Genomic DNA, 20,549 nt, shown 5'->3' with positions numbered 1-20,549 from the left:
CTGGCATCAGGGTTTTTTCCAATGAGACAGTTGTTTGCATCAGGTGGCCACAATATTGGAGTTTCAGCTTCAGCATCAGTCATTCCAATGAATAGTCAGGAGTGATTTCCTTTAGGATTGACTGGTTGGATCTTCTTGCAGTCCAAGGAACTCTCAAGAGTCTTCTCCAACACCACAGGTAAGGTATGTTCCCTCTATACTCACTTTCTGGAGAGATTTATCCAAAATCAATGCTGATTTTTGTAAAAGCTTTCTTCTGAATCTGTCAATGTAATTATATAATTTTATTATAAATTTGTTAATGTGGCATATTACATTGATATGTGAATATTTAAACATTCTTGGATCCCTGGAATACATCCTACTACAGACTTGGTGAGTCTCAGTGGAGCAGTTCCTTTTGCTGGCTGCTCTTGAAGTGTCTCAGACAGAGTAACAGGGTGACTGAGATGGTAGCTGGTGCTGAATGTCTGCCACTTTATTGCCTCTTTTCTCTCCATACATGTATGGAGTATATATGTAGTGTCTCATTCTCCAGGGCCTTTCCACATGGCTTTCCCTATCTCCAGAAAGAACCCTGGACTTCATGAAAGGTGGTTCAGGGCGACAAGAGAGCATTCCTAGACAGAATATTGCTTTAAAAAATGAGGGGGAGGAGGAGTTTTGAAGACAATTAAAGGTTGGATATGAAACTAGCCAAGAATAGCTTCTACTTTATTATTTTGGTAAAAAAGACTAGAATCAACTAGAATGAGTGTGGTAGGGGATCACATAAATGTATGAACATGGGAAAGCTAATTGACCATAAATTAACATCCTACTATACTTGCTGTTATTACTATCAGTTACTTTGTTCTTACCAAGATTCAGTTAGAGTTTGAAGATGATTTTACAAGCTGGATATCTCAAGTTGTAGTTTTGAGGCATTTTGAGAAGGTGAAAAGCTGGGAGAGGAGGAGAAAATGGAAAAGAGAGGGAAAAGTAAGGAAAGTGAAAGATCAAAGATCATTCTTTATAGATGCTGCTGCCAGGTGTCAATAAAGGACAAAAATGGAAGGTCAACCTTCCTTGAGATTTATTAGCATCTAGAAAAAAGCTCAGCAGTAAATTTGTATTGCCAAAATTTGACAGAATAGGCAAATATTCAGTGGGAGCAGGGTGCTGGATGAAACCAAAAGGATATGAAAAGAATAATATTATTGGGAACTTATCAAAAGCCAAAAAAATGGCGTTCAGAATATAAATGCTTTAGGAAAGCAAACTAATACATCCTTATCACAAAAATGTGATAGAAATTATTTCAGGGAAGTGTTTTTATAACTAAAACTAGAATAACATACATGAAAAAATGAAGGGCTCCTGCATGGATAATGAAAGCTCTTTTAAATAGTAGTTCAAACTAGTTGAAATATTTGAATTTGTTTATTTGACTGTAGTAGCATTCAGATTTTGCATATCCATAATTGTTAAAACATGTCAAAACATATCTCAAAACACTTTCACTCTAAAAATAATTTTGTTGAGGTTAAAAAGTTACAGGACTTCTTATTGTTTCATACGGGAGAGTATGATATTTTTTTATAATGCTAACTTAGAGCATTTTTGACAAGTCTATTGATTTCAGAGTCTTGTAGAACAATTCCCTTAATGCTACACATGAGGAAGCTTATGTGTTCAAGTATTTTATTTAAAACAGTTAAGGATAAGTGCAATATTTTCCACTGCCATTCTTAGCCTGCTTTAAGTGTTAAAGTAAGAATAAATATTTAAAATAACTCAATTTTAAGAGAATGCTACTAAATGTATGGGCTATAATAAAGTATAATGTTTTAGGTAGAAAAATAGCATGACAAAATTTAAAGTATTTTAAGTTCAATTAAGTTACTCTGTATGTTCGACTCTGAGAATCCATGGACTGCAGCACACCAGTCCATCACCAACTCCTAGAGCTCGCTCAAACTCATGTACATCGAGCCATCCAAACATCTCATCCTCTGTCATCCTCTTCTCCTACTGTCTTCAATCTTTCCCAGCATCAAGGCCTTTTCCAATAAGTCAGTTCTTCATATCAGCTGGCCAAAGTATTGGAGTTTCAGCTTCAGCATCAGTCCTTCCAGTGACTATTCAGGGCTGATGTCCTTTAGGGTGGACTGGTTGGATCTCCTTGCAGTCCAAGGGACTCTCAAGTGTCTTCTCCAACACCACAGTTCAAAAGCATCAATTCTTCAGCACTCAGCTTTCTTTATGGTCCAACTCTCACATCCATACATGACTACTGGAAAATCCATAGCTTTGACTAGACAGACCTTTGTTGGCAAAGTAATATCTCTCCGTTTTAATATGCTCTTTAGGTTGGTCACAGCTTTTATTCTAAGGATCAAGTGTCTTTTAATTTCACGGCTGCAGTCACCATCTGCAGTGATTTTGGAGCCCAAGAAAATAAAGTCTGTTACTCATTCCCCATCTCTTTGCCATGAAGTGATGGGACCAGATGCCATGATCTTCGTTTTCTGAATGTTGAGCTTTAAGCCAATTTTTTCACTCTCCTCTTTCACTTTCATCAAGAGGCTCTTTAGTTCTTCTTTGCTTTCTGTCGTTAAGTGTGGTGTCATCTGCATATCTGAGGTTATTGATATTTACCCTTGGAATCTTTATTTCAGCTTTTGCTTCATCCAGTCCAGAATTTCTCATGATGTACTCTGTATATAAGTTAAATTAGCAGGGTGACAGTATACAGCCTTGACGTACTCCTTTCCTGAGTCTGTTGTTCCATGTCCAGCTCCAACTGCTACTTCTTGACCTGAATACAGATTTCTCAGAAAGCAGGTCAGGTGGTCTGGTATTCCCATCTCTTGAAGAATTTTCCACAGTTTGTTGTGATCCACACAGTCAAAGGCTTTGGCATAGTCAATAAAACAGAAATAAATGTTTTTCTGGAACTCACTTGCTTTTTCAATAATCCAATAGATATTGGCAATTTGATCTCTGGTTCCTCTGCCTTTCCTAAATCCAGCTTGAACATATGGAAGTTCATGGTTCATGTGCTGTTAAAGCCTGGCTTGGAGAATTTTGAGCATTACACTGCTAGTGTGTGAGATGAGTGCAATTTTGTGGTAGTTGAGCATTCTTTGGCATTTCCTTTCTTTGGGATTGGAATAAAAACTGACATTTTCCAGTCCTGTGGCCACTGCTGAGTTTTCCAAATTTTTTGGCATATTGAATGCAGCACTTTCACAGCATCATCTTTGAGGATTTGAAATAGCTCAACTGGAATTCCATCACCTCCACTAGCTTTGTTCATAGTGATGCTTCCTAAGGCCCACTTGACTTTGCATTCCAGGATGTCTGACTCTATGTGAGTGATCGCACGATCATGATTAACTGGGTCGTGAAGATCTTTTTTGTATAGTTCTCTGTATTCTTGCCACCTCTTCTTAATATCTTCTGGCATACCATTTCTGTCCTTTATTGTACCCCTCTATTTTGTTTTTTCTTATTTTACAAGTATTAAAAAAAAAAAAAAGAGAGATTTTTACTTAGTCTCCAATCTCAGATGTAGAGAAAAAGAATGGAAGAAATTAAACATTTTGTTACTGTTTCTATTTGAAATAATTCTAATAATTTACAGCTATAAAAATACTTGTAAAATAAAATCAAATGATAAAATTTTAAAACTAAATTCTCATACATGATTACTATATAAAGTTATTATATATGTAATGTCTATAATCTACTACAAAATAATATTTTCATAAATACCTAAATTTATCTGTGGTTAATATACTTATGGGGCTTCTCTGGTGGCTCAGAGGGTAAAGCGTCTGCCTGCAATGCAGGAGACCTGGGTTTGATTCCTGGGTCAGGAAGATAAGCATTTTGCTTTCATTGGTCATATTGTGAAATGTTTTCATACAAAATGACTTAAAACTAGAGACAGCATGTAGAATAAATAACTATAATCAAATAAAAGGTAAATAACACTGTAAAAGAATTTTAATCTAAAATAGAACCAGAGAATACAAAATGGAGAAACACACACATATGCCTTCCAGAAGACAAAATTTAAGGATTAAGAGACTGATTTTCTGCAAGTGCCTTAAATGCAAGAAAATGATAGGATGCATTCAATTTTATTGGATGACCTGGGAAGGGGGGAAGGTAATCAGAGGTTGTCATATCAAACACAGAAAGTTTTGACAGAGGTATCAACAAGATATGACCCAGGTGTTAGGTTGATCTCACTCAGTGAGCTGAACTGAACTTTGTTTTTGTACTGAACTAATTTTGTATATTCAGGAAGTTTTCAAGACTGTCATCATTTGTGTTTGATTTTCACTTATTCCAACTGAACTCTCCCTTCTTTACATTTCCTGCTCATAAATACTATCTAACCCAAACCCTAGTGAATTAACTTGTAGTTTGCTACAATTTGTTAGCAATTCCTCTGCTATTCCCAAATAAACTCATCTTTTTGAGCTTGCCTTATTTTACCTCTTTATTTTGGTGAAGGACAACATAACTGTTCAGTGTTTGTTTTTATTTATAAGATTTTATTTTTCTAGGATTTTTTTTTTTTTTTTTTTTTTTTTTTTTTAGGTTTACAATAGAAACTGAGAGCAAGGTACAAAGATTTCCCATATAACAGATGACCTACACATGCATAGCCTCCCTAGTTATCAACATCAGTGTAAATCACCAGAGGCTGCTTTCTTTTTAAACCAAGAATGAGCTATGATTGACACATCAAAATCACCCAAAGTCCATAGTTTACATATGGGTTCACCCTTGGTATTCATGGGTTTGGACAAATGTGTAATGACATATATTCATTATTACAAGATCATACAGAGTATTTTCACTGCTCCTAATATCTGTGCTCAAGCTATTCATCTATTCATACCCCTCGCAGCCACTGCAGTAGTCTTGCCTGGAAAATCTCATGGATGGAGGAGCCTGGAAGGCTGCAGTCCATGGGGTCGCTGAGGGTCGGACAGGACTGAGCGACTTCACTTTCACTTTTCGCTTTCATGCATTGGAGAAGGAAATGGCAACCCACTCCAGTGTTCTTGCCTGGAGAATCCCAGGGACGGGGGAGCCTGGTGGGCTGCCATCTATGGGGTTGCACAGAGTCGGACATGACTGAGGTGACTTAGGAGCAGCAAATTTCTTCGTGTCTTTTTATGGCTTGGTAGCTCTTTTTTTTTTTTTTTTTTTTTTTTTTTTTTTTTAATGTTGAATAGCATTCCATTATCAAGATGTACCACTGTTTGTTTATACATGTACCTACTGAAGGAGATCTTCTTGCTTCTAAATTTTGGCAATTAAAAATAAAGTTGCTGTAAACATCCTTGTACAGGTTTTAGTGTGGATATAAGTTTTCATCTCCTTTGAGTAAAAACCTAGGAGTGCAATTGCTGGACATGGTAAAAGTGTGTTTAGTTTTATAGGTAATCCTCAAACTGTCTTTCAGAATGGCTATAACATTTTTCATCCCCACCAGCAACGAATGACGGAGAAGGCGATGGCACCCCACTCCAGTACTCTTGCCTGAAAAATCCCATGGACGGAGGAGCCTGGTGGGCTGCAGGCCATGGGGTCGCGAGAAGAGTCAGACAGGACTGAGCGACTTCACTTTCACTTTTCACTTTCATGCATCGGAGAAAGAAATGGCAACCCACTCCAGTGTTCTTGCCTGGAGAATCCCAGGGACGGGGGAGCCTGGTGGGCTGCCATCTCTGGGATCGCACAGAGTCGGACACGACTGAAGCGACTTAGCAGCAGCAGCAACGAATGAAGGGTCCTGCTGCTCCACACCCTCCACGGTATTTGGGTGTTGTCTGTGTTCTGGATTTTAGCAATTCTAATACATGTATAATAGTATTTCAATGTGGTTTTAATTTTGCGTTTCTCTTATGACATGCAATGTGAAGCAACTTTTGGAACAGTTTTAATTTTGTTAAAATATATGAAATTTTGGAGGTAACATTTTTTCTTTTTTTTTTTCCTTTTTTTAATATAAATTTATTTATTTTAATTGGAGATTAATTACTTTACAATATTGTATTGGTTTTGCCATACATCAACATGAATCTGCCACAGGTATACACACGTGTTCCCCATCCTGAAAGCCCCTCCCACCTCCCTGCCCATTCCATCCCTCTGGGTCATCCCAGTGCACCAGCCCCAAGCATCCATTATCATGCATTGAACCTGGACTGGTGATTCGTTTCATATATGATATTATACATGTTTCAATGCCGTTCTCCCTAATCATCCCACCCTCTCCCTCTCCCACAGAGTCCAAAAGACTGTTCTATAGATCTGTGTCTCTTTTGCTGTCTTGCTTACAGGGTTATCATTTTTAAAAATAATTATCGAATTGTAACTTGTGAAGTTCCATCTACAATGCCAAATATTTTAATGACTATGGGCAATTCTTGGCCTCCATAGGTCTGAAAATTCAGATTACAATTTTGATGATAGAAATCTAAGATTTCATAACTCTTAAGGATTTGACACAAGATGAAACATGATTGGTATTTTAACTGAATGTGGTGGTGGTGGTGGTTTAGTTGCTCAGTTGTGCCTTATTCTTTGCAACCTCCATGTAGTGGAGTAGAATTATTTACAGTTAATTAAAACAAACAAACAAACAAACAAAAAAACATGTAAAGCATGGTGGATTGTAATTGACTGAAATTCCAATTAACTGACTGCTGACACCTATATTCAATAGCATTATGTGAGACTGTGAACCATTTTTCTAGCAAGTCTTAAGTAATTTTCTGTTTTACTAATATTGTTTTCTCAATTGTATTGGTTTTCCCTGATAACTCAGTTGATAAAGAATCTGCCTCCAATGCAAGAGACCCTGGTTCGATTCCTAAGTCAGTAAGATCTGCTGGAGAAGGGATACACTATCCACTCCAGTATTCTTGGGCTTTCTTATGGTTCAGCTGGTAAGAATCCACCTGCAATGTGGGAGACCCGGGTTTGATCCCTGAGTTGAGAATATCCCCTGGAGAAGGGAACAGCTACCCACTCTAGTATTCTGACCTGGAGAATCCCATGGACTGTATAGTCCATTGGATTGCAAAGAGTTGGACACGACTGAGTGACTTTCAGTTTCACTGATTTTTCAAGTATTGGTTTTCAGCCCCTTAATCAAATCATCAATTCAATGGTTAGCATATTTTCAAGGCAAGTAACCAAAATGAAGATTTTTGTTTAATAAATGCTATATTTTCCTGATGTGACTCTAGATACGCAGAATAAATCGATGACAACTACAATCCTTAAGAAATTAAAAATTGTGAGTTTCAAAGATCCTGAATAATGATTACTTATCTTTACAATTCATGTGTTAGTTATAATTTCATGTCATAATCTCACAATTTAAGGTAAAGAGCTAAATCTATCAGATACTAATTGATATGCCCAAACTAGCAGACCTAATAACAAAAATATTTTTTCAACTATATATGGACATAGATGTATTGAAATATTTCATGCTTGGGCAAATGTCAGAAAGTTTTTTCTTACTCAGTTTTACTTAGATAAAGTTGACAGAAAACACTGAAGAAGTTTAAGGTACATAACATAATGAATTGATTTATATATTTGTGAATATTATAGGTTACCAAAATGTCTAACATCTATAACCTAATAAACATGGAAAAATATACATAGTATTAGAGAATGTTCTAATTTTATTCTTTTATATATATATAGCCATCTGGTTTTAATAGCACTACTTATTGAATAGTCAAATTAACAGCACCACTTATTGAATTTCCTCATTGTATACTCTTGATTTCTTTGCCATAGATTAACTGGCCATATGGAACAATAGACTGGTTCCAAATACAAAAAGGAGTATGTCAAGGCTGTATATTGTCACCCTGCTTTTTTAACTTATATGCAGAGTACATCATGAGAAACGCTGGGCTGGAGGAAGCACAAGCTGGAATCAAGATTGCCAGGAGAAATATGAATAACCTCAGATATGCAGATGGCACCACCCTTATGGAAGAAAGTGAAGAAGAACTAAAGAGCTTCTTGACGAAAGTGAAAGAGGAGCATGAAAAAGTTGGCTTAAAGCTCAACATTCAGAAAACTAAGATCATGGCATCCGGTCCCATCACTTCATGACAAATAGTGGAAACACATGACAAATAGTGGAAACAGTGGAAACAGTGGCAGACTTCATTTTCTTGGGCTCCAAGATCACTGCAGGCGGTGACTGCAGCCATGAAATTAAAAGACACTTGGTCCTTGGAAGAAAAACTATGACCAACCTAGATAGCACATAAAAAAGCAGAGACATTACTTTGCCAATAAAGGTCTATCTAGTCAAAGCAATGGTTTTTCCAGTAGTCATGTACAGATGTGAGAGTTGGACTATAACGAAAACTGAACACTGAAGAATAGATGCTTTTAGCTGTGATGTTGGAGAAGACTCTTGAGAGTCCCTTGGACAGCAAGGAGATCCAACCAGTCCATCCTAAAGGAAATCAGTCCTGAATATTCATTGGAAGGACTGGTGCTGAAGCTGAAACTCCAATACTTTGGTCACCTGATGTGAAGAACTGACTCACTGGAAAAGACCCTGATGCTGGGAAAGATTGATGGCGGGAGGAGAAGGAGACAACAGAGGATGAGATAGTTGGATGGCATCACCAACTCATTGGGCATGAGTTTGAGTAAGCTCTGGAAGTTGGTGATGGACCAGGACGACTTGTGTGCTGCAGCCCATGGGGTCGCAGATTCCAACACAACTGAGTAACTGAACTGATATTGAGGTAGGTTCCCTCTATGTGCAATTTCTGGAGAGTTCTTATCATAAATGGTTGTTGAATTTTGTCAAAATTTTTCTGCATCCATTGAGAAGATTGTATGTTATTATTCTTTAATTTTTAATTTGGTGTATCACATTGATTGATTTGTGTATACTGAAGAATCTTTGCATTCCTGGGATAAAACTCACATGATCTTAGTGTATGGCTCTTTCAATGTGTTACTGGATTCTGCGTGCTACTGTTTTGTTAAGGATTTTTGCATCTATGTTCATTAGTGATACTGGTCTATAAATTTCTTTTTTGAGATATTTTTGTCAGGTTTTGCTATTAGCATGGTGGTAGCCTTATAGAACAGATTTGGGAGTGTTCCTCCCTCTGCTATTTTTTTTTTTTTTAAGTGTTAGAGGAATAGGTGCTAGCTTATCTCTGAATGTTTGATAGAATTCCCCTATGAAGTCATCTGATCCTGGAGATTTGTTTATTGACTTCATTACATGTGATTGGTTTGTTTATATTTTCTAATTCTTCTTGGTTCTGTCTTGGAAGGTTTTAACTTTCCAAGAATACATACATTTTTTCCAGGTTGTCCATTTTATTGGCACATACTTGGTTGTAATAATCTCTTATGTCAGTTGTGATTTCTCTGTTTTTATTTCTAATTTTATTAATTTGAGTCCTCTCCATTTTTTTTCTTGAGGAGTCCAGCTAAAGGTTTATTAATTTTGTTTATCTTCTCAAGAAACCATTTTACTTTTATTGATATTTGCTATTGATTTATTCATTTCAATTTTATTTATTTATGCTCTTGTCTTTATGATTCTTTCCTTCTACTGACCAGATTTCTTTGTTCTTCCTCCTCTAGCTGCTTTAGATTAGATTGCTTACTTGAGATTTTGTTTTGTTTTGTTTTCTGAAGTGAGATTTAATGCTATAAGCTTCCTCTTACAACTGCTTTTGCTGTGTCTCATAGGTGTTGGGTGATCATGTTTTCATTGTAATTTTTTTCTAAATGTCTTTTTATTTCCTCTTTAATTTCCATAGTGATGACTTGGTTATTTAGCAGTGCACTGTTTAGCTTCAGTGTGTGTGTGTGTGTGTGTGTGTGTGTGTGTGTGTGTTTTAACATTTTTTTCCCCTGTGATTGATTTCAAGTCTTATAGCATTTGGGTCAGAAAAGATGCCTGATACACTTTCAATTTTCTTAAGATTTCCAAAGCTTGGTTTGTGGCCCAAGGTGTAGTATATCCTAGAGAATGTTCCTTGTGCACTTGTGAAGAAAGTATATTCTGCTTTAATATTTAATTGATATTTATAGGACATTAATTGAGTTAAATGAATCTGATCTATTGTGCTATTTAAAGCTTGTATTTATTGTTGTCCAGTCACTAAATTGTGTCTGACTCCTTGTGACTCCATGGATTGCAGCACTCCAGGCTCCCCTCTCCTTCACCATCTCCAGGAGTTTGCACAGATTCACGTCCATTGAGCCAGTGATGCTGTCTAACCACTTCATTCTCTGCTGCCCCCTTCTCCTTTTGCCTTCAATTTTTCCAACATCAGGGTCTTTTCCAGTGAGTTGGCTCTTCACATCAGGTAGCCAAACTACTGAAGCTTCAGCTTCAACATCTGTCCTTCCAATGAACATTCAGGGTGGATATCCTTTAGGATATCTGTTGGATCTCCTTGTTGTCCAAGGGATTCTTAAGAGTCTTCTCCAGCATCACAATTCAATGTATCAATTCTTTGTGCTCAGCCTTCTTCATCATCAAACTCTTACATCTGTATATGACTACTGGAAAAATCATAGCTTTGATTATATGGACCTTTGTTGGCAAAGTGATTATCTTTGCTTTTTTAATACACTGTCCAGATTTGTCATAGTGTTCCTTCCAAGGAGAAAGAGTTTTTTAATTTCCTGGCAGCAGTCACTGTCTGCAGTGATTTGTGGCCCCAAGAAAAGAAAATCTGCCACTGTTTCCACTTTTAACCTTCTATTTCCCATGAACTGATGAGACCAGATTCCATGATCTTAGTTTTTTAATGTTGAAATTCAAACCAGTTTTTTTTTACCCTCCTCTTTCACCCTCATGAGGAGGCTCTTTAGTTCCTCTTCACTTTCTGCCATTAGAGTGGTATTATCTTCACATCTGAGGTTGATATTTTTCCTGGAAATCTTTTCTTTTTATTAACATATCTTTATTTTGGATTAGATATAAAAATTCATATACATAGTCAATATGGAAATATTTTTTCTTTTTAAAAATTAGTTTATTTATTTTAATTGTAGGCTAATTACTTTACAATATTGTAGTGTTTTTTTCCATACACTGACATGAATCAGCCATGGGTGTACATGTGTTGCCCACCCTGAACTCCCCTCCCACCTCCCTCCCCATCCCATCCCTCAGGGTCATCCCAGTGCACTGGCCCTAAGTGCCCTTCTCATGCATCAAACCTGGACTGGTGATCTATTTCATATATGGTAATATACACGTTTCAGTATTACTCTCTCAAATCATCCCACCCTCGCCTTCTCCCACAGAATACAAAACTCTGTTCTTTACATTCCTGGCAATCTTGATTCTAACTTGTGATTCATTCAACTTGGCATTTCACATGACATACTCTGTATACACAAAGAAGGCAATGGCACCCCACGCCAGTACTCTTGCCTGGAAAATCCCATGGATGGAGGAGCCTGGTGGGCTGCAGTCCATGGGGTGGCTAAGAGTCTGACATGATTGGGTGACTTCACTTTCACTTTTCACTTTCATGCATTGGAGGAGGAAATGGAAACCCACTCCAGTGTTCTTGCCTGGAGAATCCCAGGGAAGGGGGGTGCCTGGTGGGCTGCTGTCTCTGGGGTCGCACAGAGTGGGACATGACTGAAGTGACAGCAGCAGTAGCAGCAACTCTGTATACAAGTTGAATAAGCAGGGTGACAATATAAAACATCCTTGTTGGATGAATTTCTTTCCCAATTTAGAACCAGTCAGTCTTTCCATGTCTGGTTCTAATCCCTTATGATTATATCATACAGTGGAGGTGATGAGTAGGTTCAGGGGATTAGGTCTGGTAAACAGAATACCCGAAGAACTACGGCCAGAGGTTTGTAACATTGTACAGGAGGCAGTCACCAAAACCGTTCCAAAGAAAAAGAAATACAAGAATGCAAAGTGGTTGCTTAAGGAGGCTTTACAAATAACCAAAGAAAGAAGATTTTCCCTTGTAGCTCAGTGGGTAAAGAGTCTTCCTGAAAGGCAGGAGACCTGGGTTTGATTCCTGGGTCAGGAAGATCCCCTGGAGAAGGAAATGGCAACCCACTCCAGTATTCTTGTCTGGAGAATCCTAAGGATAGAGGAGCCTGGCAGGCTACAGTCCATGGGGTTGCAAGAGTCGAACATGACTTAGTGACTAAACCACCACCAAAGAAAGAAGAGAAATGAAAGGCAAGGGAAATACACCCAACTGAATACTGAGTTTCAGAGAATATCAAGGAGAGACAAGAAATAAACAGTGCAAAGAAATGGAGGAAAACAACAGAATGGGAAAGAATATAAAGTTCTTTAAGAAGACTGGAGATATCCAGGAAAAATTTCACACAAGTGTGGACATGATAAAGGACAGAAATGGTAAGGACCTAACCGAAGCAGAAGACATTAAGATGAGATGGCAAGAATCCATAGAGGAACTTTACCCCCCGCCAAAAAAAAAAAAAAAAAAAAAAAAATGTCTTAATGACCTGGGTAACCATGATGGTGTGGTCACTTGTCTAGACTCAGACATCCTGGAGTATGAAGTCACATGGGCCTTAGAAAGCATTACTACAAATAAAGCTAGTGTGAGGTGATGGACTTCCAGCTGAGCTATTCCAAATCCTCAAAGATGAAGCTGTTAAAGTGCTCCATTCAATAACAAATTTGGAAAACTCAGCAACAGTCACAGGACTGGAAAAGGCCAATTTTCATTCTGATCCTAAAGAAGGGCAATGCCAAAAAATGTTCAAACAGTACATGAATGGAGGACTTCCAGAAGTACAACTGGATTTAGAAAAGGCAAAGGAACCAGAGATTAAAGTGCCAGCATTTGCTGGTTCATAGAGAAAGCACCCTACTCCAGTACTCTTGCTTGGAAAATCCCATGGACAGAGGAGCCTGGTAGGCTGCAGCCCATGGGGTCGCTGAGGGTCAGACATGACTAAGCTACTTCACTTTCACGCATTGGAGAAGGAAATGGCAACCCACTCCAGTGTTCTTGCCTGAAGAATCCCAGGGACAGCGCAGCCTGGTGGGCTGCCATCTATGGGATCGCACAGAGTCGGACAAGACTGAAGCAACTTAGCAGCAGCAGCAGCAGCAGCAGCAGAGAAAGCACCATACTCCAGTACTCTTGCCTGAAAAATCCCATAAAAGGAGGAACCTGGTAGGCTGCAGTCCATGGGATTGCTAAGCGTTGGACACGACTGAGCGACTTCACTTTCATGAACTGGAGAAGGAAATGGCAACCAACTCCTGTGTTCTTGCCTGGAGAATCCCAGGGACCAGGGAGACTCGTGGGCTGCCATCTACGGGGTCGCACAGAGTCGGACACGACTGAAGCGACTTAGCAGCAGCAGCAGAGAAAGCAAGGGAATTCCAAGAAAACATCTACTTCCGTTTCATTGACTACACAAAAAAACCTTTACTATGTGGATCACAACAAACTGTGGAAAACTATTCAAGAGATGGGAATACCAGATCACCTGACCTGGTTCTTAAGAAAGATGGTAACAATAACCCTGTGTACGAGACAGCAAAAGAGACACTGATGTATAGAACAGTCTTATGGACTCTGTGAGAGAGGGAGAGGGTGGGAAGATTTGGGAGAATGGCATTGAAACTTGTAAAATATCATGTATGAAACGAGTTGCCAGTCCAGGTTCGATGCACGATACTGGATGCTTGGGGCTGGTGCACTGGGACGACCCAGAGGGATGGAATGGGGAGGGAGGAGGGAGGAGGGTTCAGGATGGGGAACACATGTATACCTGTGGCGAATTCATTTTGATATTTGGCAAAACTAATACAATTATGTAAAGTTTAAAAATAAAATAAAATTTTAAAAAAAAATTACAAATCTGATTTAGAGAGAAAAAAAAAAAAAAAAGAGGCATGTCCTTCCTTCTTCCCTTTCCTCTTTCTGCTGATTGGAGTGCTAATGAAATGATTAGAGCTAGAACAGTCATCCTGGACCATGAAGAATCCTTCGAACTAGAGGATATACATAGTAGAACAACAAATAGAATAATTCTGGGTTCCTTGTACTGATGAGGACAGTCTATCCTTGGACAGTCCAGCCCTAAGTTATGTAAGTGGGGTGAAATAAACTTCTCCATTTTAAGTCACTGCTATTTGCATTTTCTGTTACTTGCTATTGTACTAAAACCTAATAAATAAATTCATGGAGCAAAAAAAAAAAAAAGAAAAAAGAAACCAAACCTGTATGTAGGTCAAGAAGCAGCAGTTAAGACTAGATATGGAACAACTCACTCATTGAGTTCAAAATTGAGAAAGCTTGTGTTTACTTATTTCTTTCCTGCCTGGATGACCTGTCCATTGTTGTAAGTTAAATTCTCCCACTGCTGCTGCTGCTGCTGCTAAGTCACTTCAGTCGTGTCCGACTCTGTGCAACCCCACAGATGGCAGCCCACCAGGCTCCACCGTCCCTGGGATTCTCCAGGCAAGAACACTGGAGTGGGTTGCCATTGCCTTCTCCGAAATTCTCCCACTACTGTTGAGTAATTTGGAGTCCTTTATTTCTTGTCTTCTCTGATTGCCATGGCTTTCAGAGTTTTAGACTTTCAAAACTGCAACGAAAGTGGTGAGAGTGGAGATTCTGGTCTTGTATCTGGACTTAGAGGAAATGCTTTCAGGTTTTCACTGTTACATATGATGTACACTATGGGTTTGTCATTTACGACCTCAATTATGTTGAGGTATGTTTCTTCTATACCAATTTTCTGGAGAGTGTTTGTCATAAATAGGTTTTCAATTTTGTCAAAAACTTTTTCTGCATCTGTTGAGATGATTATATCATTTTTATTATTCAATTTGTTAATGTGCATCACCGTGATTGATTTCCAAATGCTGAAAAACATCCCTAAGTTCCACTTGATCTTGATGTATGCTCCTTTTAATGTATTGTCAAATTCAGTTTGCTAGTGTTTTGTTGAGGAATTTTACATCTATATTCATCAGAGATATTATCCTGTAGTTGTTGTTGTTGTTGGTGGTGGTGGTGGTGGTGGTGGGGTGTGTGTGTGTGTGTGTGTGTGTGTGTGTGTGTGGTGTGGTTTTGGTATCAGGGTGATGGTGGCCTCATAAAATGAGTTTAAGAGAGTTTCTTCCTCTACAATTTTTTTGGAATAGTTTCAGAAGGGTAGGTGTTAATTCTTCACTAAATGTTTGATAGAATTCCTGTGAAGCTTTCTGGTCCTAGACTTTTGTTTGTTGAAAGTTTTTTAATCATAGTTTTTTGTTTGTTTGTTTTGCTTTTTCAGTACTTGTGATTTGTCTGTTTATATTTTCTCTTTCTTCCTGGTTCAGTATTGGCAGATTATACCTTTCTAAGCATTTATCAATTTCCTCTTGGTGGCCCATTTTATTGACATTTAGTTGCTTGTAGTAGTCTCATAATCATTTGCATATCTGTGGTGTCCATTGTAGCATCTCCTTTTTCATTTCTAATTTTATTTATTTGAGCCCTCTCCTTTTTTTTCCTTGGTAAGTCAGGCTAAAGGTTTATTAATTTTTTTTTATCTTTTCAAAGAACCAGATTTTAGTTTCCTTAATCATTGCTACTTTTTTGTTTCATTTCTATTCTAAATTGTATGATTTCTTTCCTTCTACTAAATTTGTGTGTGCTTTTTTTGTTCTTTTTCTAATTCTTTTAGGTGTAAAGTTAGGTTTTCTGAGATTTTTTTTTTCCTGAGGTAAGATTTTATGGCTATAAACTTCCTTTTTAGAAGTGCCTTTGCTGCATCCTATTGGTTTTTTTTTTTTTTAATTTTATTTTATTTTTAAACTTTACATAACTGTATTTGGTTTTTAATCATCTTGCCTTTATTTTCATTTGTCCCTTGGTACTTTTTAATTACCTTTTGATTTCTTAGGACATCCATTGGCTGTTTAGCAACATATTGTTTAGCCTCCACCTGTTTTTGTGTTTTACAATTTGTCCCCCTTGTTAATGATTTCTTATCTCACAGCATTGTAGTCAGAAATGATGCTTAATATTATTTCAATTTTCTTAAATTTAACCAAGGCTATCTTTGTGTCCCAGCATGTGATCAATCCTGGTCAGTGTTTTGTGTCTTCTCTGCTACGTTTAGATGGAATGGTCTGTAAATATCAATTAAGTCTATCCAGTCTAATGTGTCATTTAAGTCTTGTGTTTTCCTGTTAGTTTTATGTCTGAATGATCTGTCCATTGGTGTAGGTGGAGTGTTAAAGTTCTCCACTGTTATTATATTACTGTTGATTTCTCCTTTTATAGCTGTTAGCATTTGTCTTATATATTGAGGAGCTCTTGTGTTGGGTGCATATATATTTACAATTATAATACTCTTCTTGGAATGATCTTTGACCATTGGGAAGTGTTCTTTGTCTCTTTTAACAATCCTTAAAGTCTTTTCTCTGATATGAGTATTGCCTCTCCAGCTTTCTTTTGATTTTCATTTGCATGCAGTACCTTTTTCCATACCCTCACTTTCATTCTGTAGTGTCCCTAATTCTGAAGTGGGTCTCTGGTAGATAACATCTATGCAGGTCTTAATTTTGTATCCATTTAGCCAGTCTCTGTCTTTTAATCTATTTACATTTAAGGTAATCATCAATACGTTTGTTCCTATTGTCATTTTCTTAATTGTTTTAGATTTGTTTTCTTATGTCTTTTCTCTTTGACTTTTGCTTTCTTCTCTTATGATTTGATAACTAACTTAATTTTGTGCCCAGATTTCTTTATTAATTTTGTGTGTATCTATTGTATATTTTTGGTTTGTGATTCCATGATGTTTAGACACAGCAATCGACATATAATCAAACCTTTAAAATTTCCTGGTCTTTTTAATTTCAAATGCATTTCCAATATCCTGCATTTGTGCTCTCCTCTTTCATGATTCCTGGTTTTGATATCATATTTATATGCAAATTATTACCCACCTTTAAAATACATATTTGCCTTTACTGGTGAGTTTTTCCCTTCATAATTCTCTTTTTTCTAGCTGCCTTTTGTTGCAAAGCTGGTTTGTTTGTGCTGAATTCTCTTAGATTTTGTTTGTCTGTAATACTTTTGCTTTCTCCATTGAATCTGAATAAGAATGCAGCTGTATTTTTGGTTGTAGGTTCTCTTCTTTAATCATAGGGCTCTCTTATAGCCTTCAGAGTTTCTGCTGAGAAATCAGCTGATAACCTTATGGTAATTCCCTTGTGTTTTATATGTTGCTCTTAATATTTTTTTATTTGTCTTTATTTTTTGTTGGTTTGATTACTATGTTTCTTGGGGTTTTTCTCTTTGGATTTATCCTGCCTGAGACTCTCTGCACTTCCCGAACTTGGGTAACTATTTGCTTTTCATGTTAGGGAAGTTTTCAGCTGTTATCTCTCCAAGTATTTCTCCAGGCCATTCCTGTCTGTCTTTTTCTGGAATCCCTATAGTGTGAGTATTGGTGTATTTAATGTTGACCCAGAGGTCTCTTAGCTTGTCCTCATTTCTTTTCATTCTTTTTCTTTATTCAGTTCTATGGTAGTGATTTTCATCATTCTGTCTTCCAGCTCACTTATCCATTTTTCTGCTTCATTTATTATGCTATTGTTTGCTTCTAGTACATTTTAATTTCAGTTATTTTATTTATCTCTGTTCTGAGATCTTCTGGCTCTTTGTTAAGCAGTTCTTTTATCTTCTTTATCTGTGCCTCCATTCTTTTGCTGAGTTCTGGGATCATCTTTACTATAATTACTCTGAATTATTTTTGTTATTATATTGTCTATTTCTACTTCATTTAGTTGTTCTTCTGGGGTTTATCTTTTTTCTTTATCTGAAATATATTCTTCTGCTGTTTTATTTTGTCTCTTTTTCTGCATATAGTCTCCATTCCAGAGGCTCCAGGATTGAGGTCCTCTTTCTTCTGGTGTCTGTGGTTCTCTTCCTTCTGGTCTCTGCTTCCTGTTGGCTGAGGCTGGTCCAAGAGGCTATGTATGCTTCCTTGTGTGAGGCTTCACGCTGGTGGGTGGAGCTGGGTTTTCTCCCTCTGGTGGGCAAGACCATGTCAAGGAGTGTGTTTAGAGGTGGCTCTGAGGTCAGGAAGACTTTAGGCAGCCTGTTGATAGGTGGGGCTGTATTTCTGCCTTGTGGGGCTGTTTTTCTGCCCTGTTGGTTGTTTGGTCTGAGGCCTTCCAGCCCTGGAGCCAACAGTCTGTTGGATGGGGACAGACATTGTTGTCAAAATGGCAGCCTCTGTGAGAGTTCACACCCATGAGTACTCCCCAATATCTCAGCCACTGGGTCCTTATCCCCACAGTGAACCACAGCCACCCCTTTGACTTTCCAGGAGACCCTTCAATACCAGCAGGTAGGTCTGGCTCAGACATCTATGAAGTCAATAATTTTTTCCTGGGTGCCAGTGTGCATAAGACTTTGTGTATGCCCCCCAAGTGTTTTGTTTCTGTTTTCTCCAGTTCTGTGGAGCTCCTGCAATCTAGCCCCACATGCATTCAAAGCCAAATGCTCTGGGGACTTCTCCTCCCAGTGACAGTCCCCTATAATGGGGAGCCTGATGTAGACTGAGAACTCTCAATCCTGTGAGAGACCCTCTGTAACAATTATTTTCCAGTTTTTTCATTGCCCACCTGGTGGGTATGGGATCTGACTGCAAATTGAATGGGCCTCTCCTACTATCTTGTGGTTTCCTCTTTATCTTTGTAGGTAGAATATCATTTTTTGCAGGCTGCAGTCCTTTTTAGTAAATGGTTGTTTAGCAGTTACTTTTGATTTTTTTGTTTTGTTTTGTTTTGTTTTGGTGAGAGGAGCTGAGTTCAAGTGCTTCTACTTGATAATCTTTTCTCTAATCCCTTTGATTCTTTTTTGAAAATTAAGAAGTAAGTTTGTTACTTGCTGGCTTGAAATTTGGCAATATTGTCTACTGCCTTGAAACAATCTATATTTAATATCCCTCCTTAAAAATAAAGTCCTTCTCTCATAGCTCAGTCAAAGTTGCCTTTTGCTTTTTCTATTCATTGTTTCTATGTTTTCGAGCATCTAAGGTTTTCAAAAATTTTGGGTATCATTTTTCCTTCTGCCTGTAAACAATTTTCCCTTTTTAATGGTTTCCCAGTAGCTAAGTGCATGTAGTAAGTGCTAATCTGAAGCATCAACCATAATTTAAATTATTTCTATCACCCTCATACTTGTTTAAGTGACTTTTCTCTGTCTTTTGATAATGTACACATTTAATCCTAGTATAGAATGCTTAATTAAGTTTTTAATTAAAATCTCTCTATAGACTTTGAACTCTATACAAAATAGTAGATTTATTTTAATATTTTTTAATCAACTGTTTCCTTCTCCAGGGGATCTTCCCAACCCAGGGATTGAACCTGGGTCTCCTGAATTCCAGGCAGACGCTTTAACCTCTGAGCCACCAGGGAAGTACCATTGGGAAACTACTCAATATTTAATATATGCTTGATGACACAAAATTAAATATGTTCTTCACTTCAAGAATTAAATCTGTCTTTTGTCAAAAATTGTGTGGTGTTTATATAATTATATCTCTAAACTCCAAGCAAGAATGTGGATTTGTAATATTTGATGAGTTAAATATGAAATAAATGAACTTACATATGTCAGTATATAAAAAGTTTATTTTTTGTTATTGTTGGTTTTGTTATGTATCAGTTGGCTAGACTAATAAATTCCAAACAATGTTTTATCCTAGTAAGCTTCCAGTGGATTAAAAGAGTTATTCACTCCTTTATGTTAGAAAGTGGAAAGGAGACGGCAGCCATTTTGTAACACATACACATTTTGTTCCAGTAGTTCAGTCACACAAGAGTGTAGGTGCTGCTGTCCAGAAATTTTATAGATGTAATTAAAGTTCCAAAAAAGACTAATTCATAGTAAATGAAAATGGAAGACACATGGACCTGGCTTTATCAGGTGGGTGCCCTTTAGAGAGGGGCAAGGCCTTATCTAAACTCCAAAGACTTAAATGCTATGAAATTTGAAAAAGACTTAAATGCTGTGAAAGTTCTACACTCAATATGTCAGCCAGTTTTGAAAACTCAGCAGTGGCCACAGGACTGGAAAAGGTCAGTTTTCATTCCAATCCCAAAGAAAGGCAATGCCAAAGAATGCTCAAACTACCACACAATTGCACTCATCACACACGCTAGTAAAGTAATGCTCAAAATTCTCCAAGTCAGGCATGAGCAATACGTGAACCGTGAACTTCCAGATGTTCAAGTTGGTTTTAGAAAAAGCAGAGGAACCAGAGATCAAATTGCCAACATCCACTGGATCAGGAAAAAGCAAGAGAGTTCCAGAAAAACATCTATTTCTGCTTTATTGACTATGCCAAAGCCTTTGACTGTGTGGATCACAAGAAACTGTGGAAAATTCTTCAAGAGATGGGAATACCAGATTACCTGACCTGCCTCTTGATAAACCTGTATGCAGGTCAGGCAGCAACAGTTAGAACTGGACATGGAACAACAG

General features: G+C 37.6%; 1 long non-coding RNA gene and 1 other non-coding gene across 4 annotated transcripts in view; one reads left to right on the top strand and one right to left on the bottom strand.

Annotated features, from left to right (window-relative positions):
* The window catches only part of LOC102399390, a 174,033-nt gene that overhangs the window by 62,548 nt on the left and 90,936 nt on the right, over positions 1-20,549 (top strand). The window lies entirely within an intron of this gene.
* On the bottom strand, positions 19,409-19,480 carry TRNAS-GGA. The gene has a single exon. It is a non-coding gene; the product is annotated as a tRNA-Ser (tRNA).

Source organism: Bubalus bubalis, chromosome 7 (genome assembly GCF_019923935.1).
Source record: "Bubalus bubalis isolate 160015118507 breed Murrah chromosome 7, NDDB_SH_1, whole genome shotgun sequence".
Lineage (NCBI taxonomy): Eukaryota > Metazoa > Chordata > Mammalia > Artiodactyla > Bovidae > Bubalus > Bubalus bubalis.
The sequence above is the reverse complement of the archived record's forward strand: the minus strand, read 5'-3'. Positions and strand labels throughout refer to the sequence as shown.